Source organism: Sciurus carolinensis, chromosome 7 (genome assembly GCF_902686445.1).
Source record: "Sciurus carolinensis chromosome 7, mSciCar1.2, whole genome shotgun sequence".
NCBI classification, from domain to species: Eukaryota; Metazoa; Chordata; class Mammalia; order Rodentia; family Sciuridae; genus Sciurus; species Sciurus carolinensis.
Genome location: NC_062219.1, coordinates 2,736,389 through 2,752,571, shown reverse-complemented (window position 1 = coordinate 2,752,571; position 16,183 = coordinate 2,736,389). Strand labels below are relative to the sequence as shown.

General features: G+C 58.3%; 1 protein-coding gene across 2 annotated transcripts in view; it reads right to left on the bottom strand.

The window, feature by feature from the left end:
• Positions 1 to 16,183, bottom strand: part of Rps6ka2 (ribosomal protein S6 kinase A2) — a 240,409-nt gene that overhangs the window by 177,142 nt on the left and 47,084 nt on the right. The window lies entirely within an intron of this gene.

Genomic DNA, 16,183 nt, shown 5'->3' with positions numbered 1-16,183 from the left:
CACGTTCCTGCCTCTGCACTCGGCTTACACAGGTATCCCCGAGACACACTTTCCCTACCACCGCCCCACTCCCTGCCTTTCAGGTGTGTGGAGCTGAGTTCTGTATCCACCAAAGCACCTGCAATTATTAGTAGGTGTGAAGAGTGAAAAGAGCAGCTCGCAGAAGCATTTCCCGCCAACGTGCCATGGCCTCCCTACTCCCAGTGGCTGCCGATCTTCAGGGGTTGCCGTTAAGTAAAGAAGTGTTTTAGATTGTCTCAGTCACGTGGAAGTTACCAGAATGTGAAAATTAGCTGTTTCTTGGTGGGATCTCTAGAAGGAAAAGCAGTGCACGTCCAAGTACGTGCCTGTCCTGTCCTCAGAGGACCGTCTTGCTGCCACCTGCCCAGGGGTCCAGGCTCCTCCTTGTGGACAGAACAAAACTACTGGTTCCCATGTGGAGAAATGGCCCCGGGGCTGACCTGGGTGTCAGAGCGTCAGTGCGCACCATGCTCACAGGATCATGTGTGCTCATACAACAGCAAGAGTCACTACACTCGGGTTAGGAATACAAAGCAGGGGATTAGCCCAGTCAGAGTGTTTATAAAACTCTTGCACCTCCCGCTGGGTCTTTCTTCTGGGATGACACCCACTATTAGCAAACCCACAGCGCGCTGGCACCCCAAGAACAGTTGACAAAAGCTCAGGCAGCCTGGGACTCCGTCCGCCCAGAAGATCCCTACCGGTCATCCTGCATTTGGGGGTACCGTGGCCAGAGCACAGACCACCTTCAGGATCCTCCAATACTGGAAAGACTCCAGAGCTTCAGGATGAAGCCGGAGCTGTGGGGGCCGCCCCTCAGCTGGCAGAACCACCAGGCCGAGGTGGCCGGTGCACAGCAGCTCCTGCTGGGGAGGATCCTGCTTATTCTGCTGTCAGTCACCAAGGAGGAAGGGCACGAGGAGAGGGTAGGGGGAGCTGGGATCAGGACAGAGGCCGCCACCCTGTCCCACTGCCTGCTGGGTGGGACGCAGATACAAACCCACACTCCCCAGGGGCTTGGAAGCCTGCTTGACATCCTGATGATGGACCCCGGTACTTCCATCAGATGGAAAATGCCAAAGGGTTCATGCACCCGCATCACCCCCTCTGTGGGCCTGTGATTTGAGGGAGCAGTGATCAGTGACCTCAGCGTGGAAAGGCCACTGGAAGGCAGTGTTCCCCTGATTGATCCAGGAACAAGATGAGGGGAGAGCAGAGTCAGATCTAAAGGTGGAGACTTCCTCCGAGGGCTGCCAGGTCAGTGGGCCACTGGAAGGCACGCGTGTTGGTGGTTAGGCTTGACCAGGAATCTGAATCCGACATTCGTCTGTGGGAATGCTATCGAGTACCATTTTTGAGTGCTAATATGTTTGTGAAATATGAGGATAGTTTCTCCAAGGAAGATAAACAAAAGACCAAAAATGCCCATGAAAATCTGCTCAACTTCGGACCTCACCAATCCACAGGGACAGGTGAAGCAGCGCCCAGACGGCCCCACGCACCTGTGAGGTGGCCGCTATCAGAACAAGCAGGAAGCAAGCGTCGGCAGGGGCGTGGGGAAGCCGGCGCTCGGGCAGCACTGCTGGGGCCGTGGGGTGGAACAGCCACTACGGGAAACCGCTCAGTGTTTTCTTAAAAAGTCAAGCACAGAATCACCACATAATTTAGCACCCCCACTTCTGGGTGTGTACACCCCCAAATCCAGAGCAAAGCCTCATGGCCTTGGCAGTGTTATTGAATCACCCGAGGGTAGGAGGTGGGAACACCCCAGGGGACAGAGCCGTGAAGGAGTCACCCACGTGGGGATGTGGGGACAACGGGAGCAGATTCTGACCCCGGCCCCGATGTGGAGAGCCCTGAGGACGTCCTGTGCATGAAGTACGCCAGGCGCAGAGTGGCTTCACGTACATGAGCTGCCCGAAAAGGCCAACTCAGGGGGGACAGGGAGTGGGCAGCGGCACCAGGGCTGAGGGAGGAGGGGCTGGCTTTCCAGGTGGACAGCAAAGGGAGGAGGCTGGCACTGCCGCCACCCAGGGGCGTCCTCTGGCCCTCCAGGGGTGCTGCCCGACTGCTGCAGGCACCTCTGCAGGGCCCTGGGAGACTGGCTGTAGAAGGGACAAAATAATTAAGCAAATAAAGAAAACAGAGAACTTGTTTCCAATTGTCCCTGCAGGATCTCAGAGGCCCTGGTGGGTGGTGGCAACAGGAAAAGGAGGGGGATTAAGGCCCCTCCAGAGCCCAGCCCCCTCCGACCCTGCTGGCTGACCCACGGGGCAGCTGGGCCAGGGGAGGGAGGACGTGTCAGCCCGGCCCTGGGACTGAGACAGCAGCTTGACAGCTGCAGTCTGCTTCCACTCCTGAGACACTGCCTGCTTCCACCCTGTGCTCACCGGGGCCTAGAGACCAGTCTGCACAGCCCAGAGCCTTGAAGGGAGCTGAACCCCTCAGGGGCCTGAACCTGGCACTGGGGCCCTGCAGAGGCTGCCCACTGCTGTGCTGCCTCGTCCAGCACTTCCACCGCCTGCCTGGCCGCCTTGCCGCTGCCTCCATTCCCCAGGCTGCTCGCCCCACGACCCTGGCTGGTGCCACTGTCCAGGCCACAAGTTGTTCTGGTGCTCTCAGCCAGACATGTGACCTCCAGCCCAAGGGGACAGAAGACAGGCCCTGGCCTCTCCGACGTCTGTCTTGCCCTAACTGCCTGTGACCCCCACAGAGCACCAGGACACACCTCCTGGAGTTCCACGGGCCTAGGGAGAGATCCACTATGATTTAGGACAGGTGACCCACAGGTGGGTACCACCAAGGCAGCACCCACTATGGCCCAGGAAGCCCTCCTGGGCAGATGGGTCAGAGCAGCCCTCTGCAGGCACAGTACCCCATCCCTGCAGGGCACACCAGAGGAGCAAGCTCAGAAGTGCCTCACCCTCAGTAACCCAAGATGGTGAATCACAATGCCAACCCATCAAGTTAATGTGGAGAACACACGTTTCCCGTCACTGGGAATCTCGGGTGCAGCCTCAGAGGGCCTTACGGAATGCAAAGCCAGCAGGAGTGGTAGGCAGCACTGATGCCCACTTCCTCACCCATCCCTGTGGTCGCGCCCTTGGCCATGTGTCTCAAAACAGCTCATCCAAAGGGGGTCTTTTTCTACCCGGAGCCTACGTTGGACTCTGAGTGACTTGCCTTAGCCAGGGGACATCAGCCTACAGCACACCAACATGGTCGTAACAAGTGCTGTGAGACAGGACTTGCCCCACACCTGTCAGGGCTGAGGGAGGACCTGGGCTAGCCCATGGTCCAGCAGAAGAATGAGAGACAGGAGGACCGCACCATATCTGAGCTGAGCCAATCCGCTCACCACCCAGCACAGTCAGCCAACCCCGGCGCGAAACTCCTGAGATGTTCAGTCACTGGGTTTTGTAGGGATATGTTACATAGCCAGTTGACAGTACATAGGGTATCTAAATGAATTATTAAAAGGTTTCTTGGTTAAAATTCCAAGTACCTCTGGATAGCAATCTGTGCCCTGCTCTGTGTGACTCCATGGTGTAGAACAGCAGCTCTCAGGCTGTGCCTGCCCTAGTGACTCCATGGTGTAGAACAGCAGCTCTCAGGCTGTGCCTGCCCTAGTGACCCCGTGGTGTGCAGAACAGCAGCTCTCAGGCTGTGCCAGCCCTGAGTGACTCCATGGTGTGCAGAACAGCAGCTCTCAGGCTGTGCCTGCTCTGAGCAACTCCATGGTATGTAGAACAGCAGTTCTTGGGGTGTGTCTAGCCATGAGTCTAGCTCCATCTAATAAAGCAACAGTTTGCCCTGAGTTACTCCATTTTTAGGGCAAGTGCTAAGGCAGAATGACTTGGTATCTTGTCTGGGCAAATAGATAACCACTCAATGTCAGACATACAGAACTTATTGAAAAGAATGATCCCCAGATGCACTGCACAATCATAAGACACCAAATGACAAATTAATCCTGCTAATAAAACATGGTCACCTGTGAAACTCTCAAATAGAGTCAGAAGTGTATGAACACAGGGCCCGTCAAGCCCTAACTGGGAAGCCAGGCCTAAGAGCATAGACAACCAGCAGACCACCCAGTGAGACATGAAGAAGGGGCACCAAGAGTCCCAGCAGCACACACCCACCCAGCATCCTGCGAGGCTGTCCGAACCTGTCGCAAGGTCTGCCAACAGCCAAGGAACGTCCCCCTCCATCTGCCAGGCTTCAGCTCCACTCTGTCCCCTGGCCTGATTCAGGGTGTGTGGAAACCGCCAGCCATCTGGACATCCTCCCTGAGCAAGTGCTGCAGTGTGAGCAACTCCACACCTGCCCCTGCTCCTCCAGCGTGGCGACCCCATCCGACCTCCCCCGTGACTTTGGGCCTAGATCGGCTCTCAGCCAGCCTTCTGCCTCGGCAAACCCTGTCGACCCTTCTTAACCATCTGTGACTGACACCAGCTGTGTAGCGTGTGATGTGTTCCTGGAGTGTTAGAGGTGCTGGTAGTCATGACTGAAGTGGAATAAAGAACCTGCCGTGATCCTGGTATCACAGGAACCATGAGCACTCAATGAATGGAAGCTGACGGAAGCCATGCAGTCTGTGAATTTGTCATTAATCAACAAACTTTGACACTGGAAAGACACAGATGTGCCCATCGGGTCACAGGCAGACTCGCCCTCACAGTATCCAGCTTTCCTCCCACGCTTAGGAACTCTCTCGCTCTCCCTGATGGGCAATGAATCATACGTCCTGTGTGGGAACATTAGCAGGTTACGTCTCAGAGGGCAACGTGATTCTCTGTGTCCACATACCGGAGGAGGTGCCTCAGTGTGACCACCAGGGAATGCAGAGGAGGGGACAGGGGCAAGAAGGACCCAGGAGGGGACAGGGATCAGCTATGGCCAAGGAGGTCAGGGAGCCCACAGGGTCAAGGAGGAGTCAGGGAGTGAGGAGGACCCAGGAGGGGACGGGGAACAGGTAAAGCCATTGGGCTGTCTAATGAGGAAGCCACTGTGACTCAGGTAGGAAGTTTTGTCATGACTAACAGATGTGACCTAGGTGCTAACTGACCCTGAACTCAAAACAAGGGCCAGGAACATCCTCTGATGTCACTAAAGGCATATTTAATATCTAAAATAGGATTGAAAATAAAAGGTATTTTTACATCATTAAAGCAGATGGAAGGAGGAAGGGCAGAGGGGGACAGTGTGTGGCTGGCTGGCCTCCAGCAAGCCAGGCTAAAGCCAGGCACCGGGTGCAGCAGGTTCTCTAGCTCACATGGGCCAACAGCCCAGAGGTGTCGGGTGTGGCACAGTCACTGGAGTTCAGATCCTCTGCGGGGAGCGAGGAGCCCGGGGTCTGAGACCTCCTGACCCATCTCACAAATCAGGGCACATGCACAGCCCAGGTTCTCTGTGTCCTGCCAGTCCCTGCTGGGGTTGGGGACTCGGGTGTGTCCTATAGTCTGGAAAGACATTTACAAACACAAGAATCACGGTGGACGTGTTTCGGTGGAGATTAAAGAACCAGCAGTGACCGGGAAGCACCTGCCAGCAGGTACAGGACGGTGGAGGACACAGAGGTCGTGGGAGAAAACAAACCCGTGCAAAGCCCGGGGAAGACCGGCAGGCCCGCAGAGAGGAGCCATGCACGAGAAGCACAGGCAGCAAGCACGACGAAGCTCAAGGGCAGGGCACTTGGCTCTTTCCTGGGTTTCCCTCCGAGCAGGAACCACCCGAGGCAGGAGGTCGTCAAACTCCCTCTGGGCCCAGGGATGCAGCGGAGGCAGGAAACATGCCCTGTCCACAGGCAGCGACTCCGGCGCTTCCCTCCGGTCTCCCTGCTTCCACATCCCACCGAGCCGCCCACTTCACTGCTGACTCCCCTGCAGGAGCACCACCTCCCTTTTGGGGAGAGAGGCCGACTTCACGGCACCGTGCAGTCTTGCTGAACCCGGCACCCTCCGTCGCTGCTGTCCCCTTTCCTCTCAGGAAGCCTGCTGCTTCTGCACATGGAGGGGACAGAAATCCTCGCCCCTTTCGGATATCGCCCCTTGAAAGCCACCTTGGTGGACAGGTTAGTGGGGCCGTCATCCTGGGCCTCTGCCCCTCCCTGTCCCGACTTTAACCTGGATTGGTGGGTGTTGGGGGGGATGCTGCTGCAGATGAGGGTGGGTGCTGGAGCCCTTCCCAGAGCTGCCGCCTCCCTCCCTGCGGCCTCGTCCCATCCGGCTGCGTACAGGACAGCTAATTGCCACTCCGCTGGGCAGCCCCATGTGCGGCAGTGCCTATGCCCTGGGCCATGTGTGAACACTGGCAAAGGGACCTCCTCAGCGTCCTGCGTGCCCAGCCTCCCTCCTCCACACGCACACACCTGGAAGGGGCCGGAGCGGGCTGCAGAGCTGGGGCTCTCTGCTGAGGAGACACATCACCCCTCAGTGTCCCCTCCATAGCAGCCTTAAGAGGAGGAGCCCACAGACCAGGCTGTAGGAGTCTGTGCTGCCTGACCACCCTGATGAGGACCCTGTGGGATGAGACCCCACGGCTGGGGTGGTCTCTGAGCCTCTTGTGACTCCACACAGGTCTGCAGACCCAGCCTCCGGAGTGTCTGGCCTGAGCTAATGGTGCCAGTTGCTGTCTGGCTGGGAGACAGCCCCAGGGCTGAGGAGGCACAAGCAGCACTAGGGTTTGCAAACCCCGAACTCAGCTGACGCTCAGCAGCACGAGCCCTGCTCGGTGTCCTTGCCATCTGCTGTGAGACATCTTCAGGCTCCCCAGAGACCCAACGTGCTGTGCTGGATAGTAACCACGAGACCAGCACGGAGCCAAGCCTCAGTCTTTGGTCCTCAGCGAAGGTTCTCCAGGGCCTGGCCTCAGAGTCAGCCGGGCCAGGAAGGGCTACGCCCTGTGGGTGTTGGAACTGGTGCTCTTGGACTCTGAAGAGGCTGAAAGTCATGGAAGTGGGGTCCTCCCCAGCACCGTCCTTTATAGTCATCTATGTTGGCAAACCAGTTATTTTAAAATAAGAAAGCCACATAATGTGTTCAGGAGTTATTTGCAGAAAATAGGAAGGCTTCTCTTTGAAGGAGTCTCTGACCTTGGGGACAGAGGAGTTTTGAACGTGTCAGGTGGCACTCTGCAGCATCCAGTGCCTGGCTACAGACAGGCCGAACCAGGCAGATGTGGGAACGGTAGCTGGGAAGGGTACCATTTTCTCCTGGATGGTGATAAACAGTAGGACTGCCCATCAGGGCAGGGAGGAGGGTCCCTGGAGTGGTGGACCTGTCCGAGGGGGCAGGACCTGGAACCCCGCAGGCAGGAGAGCAATCGGAGCAATTGACTGACGTGTTTGGAAGGAAGTGGGTGAGGAGAGGATTTGGAAATGAGGAAACCCCAACTAGGAAATCTAGGAATGTGTTCAGAAGCTACTTATGGACGTGAGAAGAGTCCCACTTCAAAGACGTGGACTGCGAGCCAGAACGAGGATGATGAGCACAAAGAAGATGCTTGGAATCCGTCTTCCTGGGAAAGCCTACGCTAACAGGGACACAGAAGGTGGAGAGAAGGCCGCACCCTGGAGGGCGGGTGGGCAGAGGCCCTGGCATCTGAGAGGCACAGCCCGTTGGGGACAGCTTTCATTTGAAGGGGAACAGAAAGGAAGAGGAAGAAGGGCTCTCCCAGCGCCTTCCCTTCCACCCCTCACTCCTGCGGCCCTGTATCCCTGGAACCCTCCGCCAGCCTCTCCTGCCTCCGACCCCCAGGCAATAGGGCGCTGAAGGGACAGAGGGGCATTGGCCTCGGCCAGATGCGAACTGCTTTTGGTGAAGGGCTCATGTGTCGCTTGAATACCAAACACGGTTCACCGTGCCGTGAAGGGCCGGGAGTCACCGACGGAAGGAAATTGGCAAAGGCAGAGACTTTCACAGCGACGCCCGCAGCCAATACCACACGTGCCTGAGAATAGGCAGCAAGTGCCCAGGGAGCTCCGTGGCAAAGCCAGAGAGCACAGCAGGGCACAGGGGCCTCAGCCTCGGGATTTGGGGCTCACGGTGTGCGCCTGGGGCAGAGCAGTCTGGGTTGCAAGTTCTGTGTGGGCGTAGGCGAGATGCTCCTGTGGTGGCCTCCAGAGGACAGAGGGAGGGGATGAAAGGGTGCCTGGTGATGAGCCTGGGAAGGAAGACAATGGCAAGAACGGGTTCCCTCCTCAGAGTCTCGGCCAGCACAGGGAGGAGCACAGTGGGCTGTTTCTGAGCTCGAGAGGCTGCACTGGGACTTGTGGGTGGAGCACCGCACCTTCCACTGGGAGCAGGTGAAGTCCCCGGTCAGGGCTGGCCAGTCGCCTTCTGTAACTACGAACACATGGTGACCTCCAGGCAGCAGATGGAGCCCGGGGAGGGGAGAGCTGACAGCCTAGAGGGACCCTGGTGCCACAGCCACACAATCACAGGCTGACGGGGATGGAGACAATCGGGAGGAGGAAGGCTCACTCCTGGGCTTAAATACGGCCGCTGAGGCCCAAAAAGGAAAGAAGAAGCTAAGAAGAGTGCGGAGGAGTCTCCTAGCACGCAGACCTGTGACGAGGACGACTGAAAGGACAAGACCCTGTCTAGCCTCCCTGCGCTCAGGGCAAACCCGTCCTGGGGCCGCCTGCCCCCGGGAGGGGAGGCTGAGAGGCCTCCCCCTGTACCTCTGTCCAGGCACTGCCGTACTTGGCTCCAGCAGTCCCAGTCACAGCCAGTGCAGGAGGGCGGCCGGGCCTCAGTGGAGCTCAGCCAGTGCTGAGGGGTGGGCGGGCAGCTTGTGAGGCCTCCCAGAAGGAGCAGGAGGACCTGGCTTCCACGCGGGAGGCAGAGCCCCCGGTACAGGCGCTCCCCACTTAGGGAGCTACGTCTGGCTAACCCCCACGTCTAGCACGGTAAGCTGCAGACACACGGACTCACGGGGCACACCTCTCCTGCGAGCCTGGTGCTCAGCAACACAGTTCATGGTGGGGGGATCCCAGCCGCCTGGGAGCCAAAGCTGCTCCGTGCAGCATCACGGGAAGATGGAACCACACATTTCCAGCCCCAGAAGAGACCCAAATTCAGAATTCAAAGTACGGTTTCTACTGAACGCTGACTGCTTTTGCACCACCATAAAGTAGGTGCAGATAGTCCCAGACTTACAACATGAGGGGAAAGCCGTAAGCTGACACCTAGCAAGTCGGGTCTGCCTGAACTGAGAAACTGGAGCACTGAGGTCGAAGGGGCAGCAGAAGGCGAAGACCTCTCAGTGGGGCACTCCCGATCCTGTCGGTGTGATGACCAACCTGGACGGGCATTAATGTTGTTGTTTTTACCTTGAAAATAAGGAGGGAGGTTGTTTCTGGATTACCCAAAAGTTAGAATTAAGAATTTAATTTTAAACATTCAAACTATAGGATTCTGGGAGGCCTGCTGTGGGGTCAAGTCCCAATCGCTGGGCCCTGGTGTGGGGAAGAGGTCACCAAGAGCAAATTCAGGGCAGAAACCCAGGAGAGGCCAGGTCCTGCATGACGGGGAGGAGCTGAGTCTGGAAGCTGCCGGGAAGTGCTCCCCTCAACTCAGAGTCCCCAGTGAGTGGTGATTCCTTGCGTTTCAGTGGCCTCCTCTGTGCTTCCTGAGCATCGCGGGTTGCCCCGTCTCCCAGGTCCTCAGCCAGATCAAAAGACGAGCCTATGACTCGGATCAGCTCCCACAAGCCTTGCAGTCCTGCAGCTCTTTACAGCTATGCGTTTTAGCCAAATCACCCTGCGTCTGGAAAGTGAAAGAGTGACAGGAGGAGCTGAGAAAGGACAGGCGAGTTGACCAGCAGCAGCCTCGGTCTCACTCTTCCTTTCGAAGGCGACCCCGAGGTCACGGGCATCAGGCCAGCCCCTCTCAGCTTCCACCTGGGATCAGGCTTCACACGGGCAATATGACTCCCTGGGGCCGCAGTGTCACCCGCAGGCAGAGGCTTAAGACAGAACACGCCCCTCGGTGGCAATGACCACTGGGACGCACCTCTGCAGCACAGAGCACTGCAGGCTGCAGAGCCCGAGACCCCAGCGCCCTCAGCACCGCGGATGGCATGCAGCTGTGGTCTCCACAGGAGAAACACCACGCAGGCCAGAGAGGTAACCGTGCACCTCCAGGTAGGTACCAGCGGGGCAGGAGTCAGGACGTTTGCTTCCCGGAGTCCCTTAGAATCTATGGATCACCCTCCCTCCATCCCAGAGATGTGAGAACACGGTTCGTTTTATGAGTTTATGTGATCGATTTGCCTTACTAGCTTGAATTCTATGGTCACGTATGTGGCCGTCTGAGACGCTGGATCTCCTTTGGAGTACACGGATGGTCCCCGAGGACGATCTAGGCCCACACACTTCCCTGTCGCTGTGCTTTCCTTCGCCAACAGCTGCACGTGTAGGGAAGTCTGTGTCCCCACATCACCGTGGAGGCGAGGGTGCCGTCAGGGCCTGCAGACTGAGGGTCACGGACGAGAAGGTGCAGTTTTGAGCCCTGCAGCGGGGAGGCCAGCCTGTGCGGCAGGCGTCTGAGAGGCGGAGGGAGAGGCAGCTGCCTGGCGGCACGGGAGAGGGCCTGACTGGCAACGCGTCCTCGGGCGCTCTGTGTGCTCTGGCGGCCATAGGGACGGTGCTGCTCTAGAGTGGTCAGGGCAGGACAGAGGCCAGGCAGAGCTGAAGGGGCCGTGAGGGTTTTGCTGTACAATATCAGGGGAGGGACTACGGAGAAGCTGGGGTCCCCCAGGGGCCGGCCAGACCTGTAGGCAGAGAGGGTGGCACTTGGCAGATCCACGCCTGCCCTCACCCGAGAGCCACCCTGTGCTTAGGTGAGCCAGTCCCGCTGCCCTGTTGCCAGGAGCGGGTCGCAGCCGCTGTCGGTCGCTGGGAGCGAGGCTTACTGCCGGCAGTAAGGATGGGTGCAGACCCGCGCAGCAGCCCGACGCGCCCGGGAGCTGGTGCAGGCGCAGCCCCTCACTGGGTGGGCGCATCCAGCGCAGGGAGTGGAGCCGGAGCACAAGCTTCAGTTCCAGGCATGAGCACGACCTCCGGAGTCCCTGCCCCACTGTGCGCGCCCACACCAGAGTCCGACGGGACTCCCTGTAGGGCAGCAGTTCCTCAGCCCCTGTCTCCAGCCCCTCGAGCAGCGAGGGCTACGTGGGTCACAGCAGCGGCCACCTCTGGTCCAGCTCCTGCTGTGTGCCAGCAGCAAGGGCACTGCATAGTGGCCGTGTCTCGTAGCTCCTGATGCGAGGTCCAGCCAGGGCTCTCACCGTGGCCACACGAGGAACCGGGCACTGTACTGAGGGCAGGAGTGCTGTCGATTGGCAGGTTCGCAGGGTCACCTGCCTGAGCAGTCATGCAGAAAGGACGTGTGATGGCTTTCTCCACCAGTGCGGAAGAGAAGAGGGGTGGCTTGGAGGGAAGCCTTCCCGAGAGTCTACAGCTCCACCGGGATTCGACCGACCTCCGTGCCGTTTTTGTCGAGACAGTCTGGGTTATCTGGGCTGTGTGAATCCAGTCACTGTCCTTGGCCCAGGTCCTCACCTGGGATCTTCTCTGCTGAAGAGCAGACAGAACACCCAGGCGGGCTTGATTCAGGAATGTTGAAACGGGCACAGCATCCTTTGTGTCTGTAGCTCAGGAACGCCACTCCGGGCGCCTGCCCTTGGGTCTGCCTGTTGTCTGTGACATCAAAACTGCCTCCACCAGAACCCCTGGGATCACACAGCCACAGAGGAGGCTCTCAGACACTGGAAGCAGGAGGAGACCGGAAGGCATCCCGACCCGACTCAACCCAACCCTAACTCCCTGAGGAAAAGCCGCCAACCAGCATTTGGGGTGGGAAGGCGCAGCGTGGGCCCAGGGCCCAGCAGCCCCATGGGCTCTGCAGACACTGGGGCAGTGGGACTTGATGGCAGCGGGTGGAGGGCACAGTGGAAAGGCAGAAGAGCTGCAGGACCTCGCCGAGGCAGGTGGCAGGGCTGCACGGCAGGAACGCAGCCCGGAGAGGCTGGGGAAGCAGAGCCACACGACCCTGCTCAGGAGACCAGCCGCACACACTCGCCCACGACCTCTTGCACCTCAGTGTCCCTGTCCACGAGATGGGACAATAGCTGTGCCTCTCTCCCAAGAACCACAGGGGTTATGTGGAGTTAGAGGGAGCCCGCACACAGCTTGGCCCTTTGTGTCAGGTCAGCTCTTAGGTGGGGATCCGAGTGCCAGTTCTCTAAAGGACCTGGATTTTAGCCCAGCTCCTCTCTCCAGATGGAAACCTGAGGTCCAGAGAGCTCTGCTGAGTTTGCTGGTGTCACGGGTTGTTCATCTGAGAGGAGACCTTGCATGGGGTTTGTTTGTCACAACTGGGGAGAAACAGGGTTGGAACTGAAAGGGCAGGAGGGAACGGGTCAGCAGCAGCAGGGGTCAGGGTGTCCTGAGAGCTCAGGACACACGCCAGCATCCAAAAGCACAAGCAGACGAGAGTGCACACATGTGTAGACGCAGCTGCACACACATTCACACACGTTCAGACATGCATATGTGCACACACCCTGAGCCCTGGGAAGCCATGGCCAGGAGGAGAACTTGGATGTAAACCCAGAGTAAGGAGCCACTGGGATTCAGAGGGATGCCAGAAGGTGGAACCTGGAGAGAGCCAAAGCCACAGGACTCAGCAGGGAAGGAGTGCGAGCCCCAGCTCTGTACCCACTGCCAGCGCACAGGAGCGCAGGGTGCTTCACGTGCTGTGGCCAGCTGCAGCGGAGGACCAGCTCCAGTTTCCCTGCAGAGCCTCAACACCCTGGACAAGCTGGCTGGGCACAGAGCCCTGCCAGCCTCTCCCCTCTGCCCACCTCCGCCTGCTCAGGGAAGCATGCTCGTGCAGGCTAGACTGCAGCCCCGGGGCCCACACAGAGCATGGCCTCCATCCGTGGTAGCACAACCTGCTCCCTGCTCAGCATCTTGATTTTGGGGTGGCATCTTGATTTTGCTGAGTCTTCCTGACACATTCACATTCAGCTGCTGCTCTGGGCCGAGGATACCCTTGGAGGAAAAATGGTCTCTATGCCGGTGGGCCAGGAACCACATCTGTTTCTGAAAGATGCAGCTACCTGGGGTATGGGTGGGGGCCGCTTGCACTGGCTGACTTCCAACGCTGGTGGTTTCTTCTAAGTGACCTACGTTTCCTGAGAAGGGTGTCTGCTGAGGTACCCTTCCCTGCAGACGTGGTCAGGGCGCAGGGCTAAACGTTTCTGTTGAATAAAAATACCCTTGGCCCTTGCCTCCATGACGTCTCTGAACAACACTGTGAAAACAGCACAACTGTCTGGCCAGCTGGACTCCCACCGAGGGGACCTGCAGAGTGCTCCCTCACTCCTGAAGTCCACGTCTGAGCATGTGAGGGAGCCAGTCCAGAGCCATCTATCCCAGGGAAAGCTCCCCGTGCCTGGTGTTTCTGAGTTTACGCCCTGTCCTTGTCCTGCTGAAAGGGCCTCTTCCCTTCCCCAAACAGAACGCATGTCTGAACTGATGTGAAAGTTCAGCTGGGTCCCTGGGATGGAGACTCCATCAGGGTGCTCCTGAACTGTCCCTGGAGAGATCTCTGCTGGAGGACCTGACTGTACCTGCATGGATGTGTGTGTGGAGTCTCCTGATCTGAGACAGGAAGTGTTCTAAGAATCCCACGGCAAAATGAGCAGTATTTACTTTATGGGGATCTAAACAAGAACGCCGAGGGAAGGGTGCTCTTGAAACTGATGGCCAGTGTCAGTTTCCCAGGGCAGCTCACGGACTCAGATTCTCCCAGCTTGCCCGGCTTAGATTTTCCAGCTCTGCTGATCCCAGGGGTGGATGTCACACCCACGAAGTAGGTGCCCCCCTGCACACATCCAGGCCGCGGGCTCCTCCTGTGGCTCTTCACACCTATCCCTCCCCTGGGAATGTGCCAGGATAAGGGAGCAACCATTAAAACTTTCCATTGCGTGGGACAGGGCTGAACTGGTGTCCTCCTAGCACAGGGCATGCTGGCCTGGGGTGAGCCCAGGGAGTGACAGGCCAGGAGAGACTGCAGGCAGCACGCTGTCCAGCAGCAGCCCGACTCACACGCCATGACCTGAGCTGCAGGAAGTGCGGTAGGCCTTTAGGGCCACACACATCGTCACTCTGCCCTCGAGATCCCTGGGAGTGGCTGTCGGCCAAAGGCCGGAAGACCCCACGGCCTCGAGCATCGTCGGGCACACAGTTCAGTTCCTCCAGCTTCGGCCTCCCCTCTGCAGATGAAGAGCACGTCCACTCCAGGGCAGGGGACATGCAGTTCAGCTCTGGAGCTGAGTTGCTGGCAGCACCCTAGCTTAGCCACCGCCTGAGTGACCAGTCACCCATCAGGAAGGCCTGCGTCTTCAGTAGAGAGTGGACATAACTATCCACAGGCAGCTTCTCTCAGACCTAAATGGCCACCTCGTGCTTGGGTTGAAGACAGAGAGCTGCCCTTCTCATTTTTTCAGGGAAATCTCTGATATCAGAGTCCACTCAATGCACCCGTCATGGACAGATGTCTCTGGAGCTCATTATGCACATCTTAACTGTCAGCTGTACAAGAACACTAAAGAAAGACTTTAAACAATGGATTAATCGGGTCCAAACAGAATGCAGCGTCTGTGATCAACAGCGCACCGTTCATGCCACACGGTCCGGAGGATTTTCAGATGCAGTAGTAAAATAGAAGCTTCTACTTTCTAGGAGACGGAGGAGTCGCTCGTTCTGGGGCCAGCCCTCTCTGATGCCGCCTCCCTCCTGCTAGGCAGCTCTGACAGTCCTGGAAGCCAGCGGGCTCTGGCCTTGTCGAGGGCCATCAGGTGCCGCCCTCAGGCTCCTGGACGCCTCCCTTCCTCTGTTGTCACCACCCCAGCCCAGGCCCTTTTCCCCCTCTTCACCTTGACCCACTTCCTCCAAGAATCTCCCACGTCCTGGGTTCCATCTCCCCATGGGATCCTGTGTGAAGACGGCAGGAGGCCATTCCTGTGTCAGGCGCCCTGCCCTGCATCGCCCCCCTGGCCTCTCTCCCACACTGGTCTCAGGGCACCATGCCCAGGAGCCTCCCTGCAACCGCTCTTCACGACCACATCTGCTGCGCCCGCGTCTCCATGCTTGGTCGTGACCCTTGCAAGCCACCAGCTGCGTATCATTTCCTGAGGACTCGGGTCCAAGTGTCTCGCCATCAGAAGGATGGGGAGCTCCGTGGGTTTGAGGCGAAGGCAGGATACAAGAGTGCCGAGCATTTTGCAGATATTCACGCAGTTACCCGTTTCTCCATCTCACAGGCCACAGAACAGGGACACTAAATAAAAACAAAAATACTACAAAAGAGAACAAGAAGATGGAGAGTGGCGGCAGCTGGCGGGCCAGGCTCCTGGCTGCTGTTCGCGGGGGTTGCTGAGCAGGGGTGACGGATGCAGTCGCCCTCTGTTCCCAGGACGAGAAGCGGGACAGGGCACCCGTGCTGGGACAAGAGCGATGAAGGAGCAGGGAGCCATTAAGTCAGACGCCTTTCCAGAGGGTGAACCAGGAGGGTCCGTGGAGCAACATCCCCACCTTCAGGGGGCCGAGACCCCTCCCGGCACCTGATCTCAGGGGAGGAGGAGAACAGGAGGAACGAAGAGAGGGGCCATGAAGAGGAGGGGAGGAGAAAGGCAAAGTGAGGGGGCCGGCGGAAGGAGGGAGCCAGCAGCCCGCCTGCCTTCCCCGGGCCCCACAGAAGCCGAATCGCTCCACCAAATCCACGCCCAGACAGATGATGGGGAGGCCACCTGAGACCTGAGCCCCAGGACCAGCTGTCCACGACGTGTGATGGTGACCAAAGGCGGCAGGCTCAGGGGAAGAGGCCACATAGCATTTGACAGAAAGCAGATGCTGTGCAGTCAGGAAAGTCTGCAAGTCAAAACTTCAAGAAAAACAAGTAGAAGAGGCTCGAAGCTGCACAACAGCAGGAAGAAAACGGCAAAGGAGCGTTCATAAAGCACCCGAGAGCCGCGTCTCGGAGAGGGGGAGAGGGAAAAGCGAAAGGTCGCAAGCGTCCATGGCTGTGCCCGGTGCCTGCTACTGACCTGCCTGCTTGACTCCCAAGGAGCCCTGAGTCCTCCTACAAAC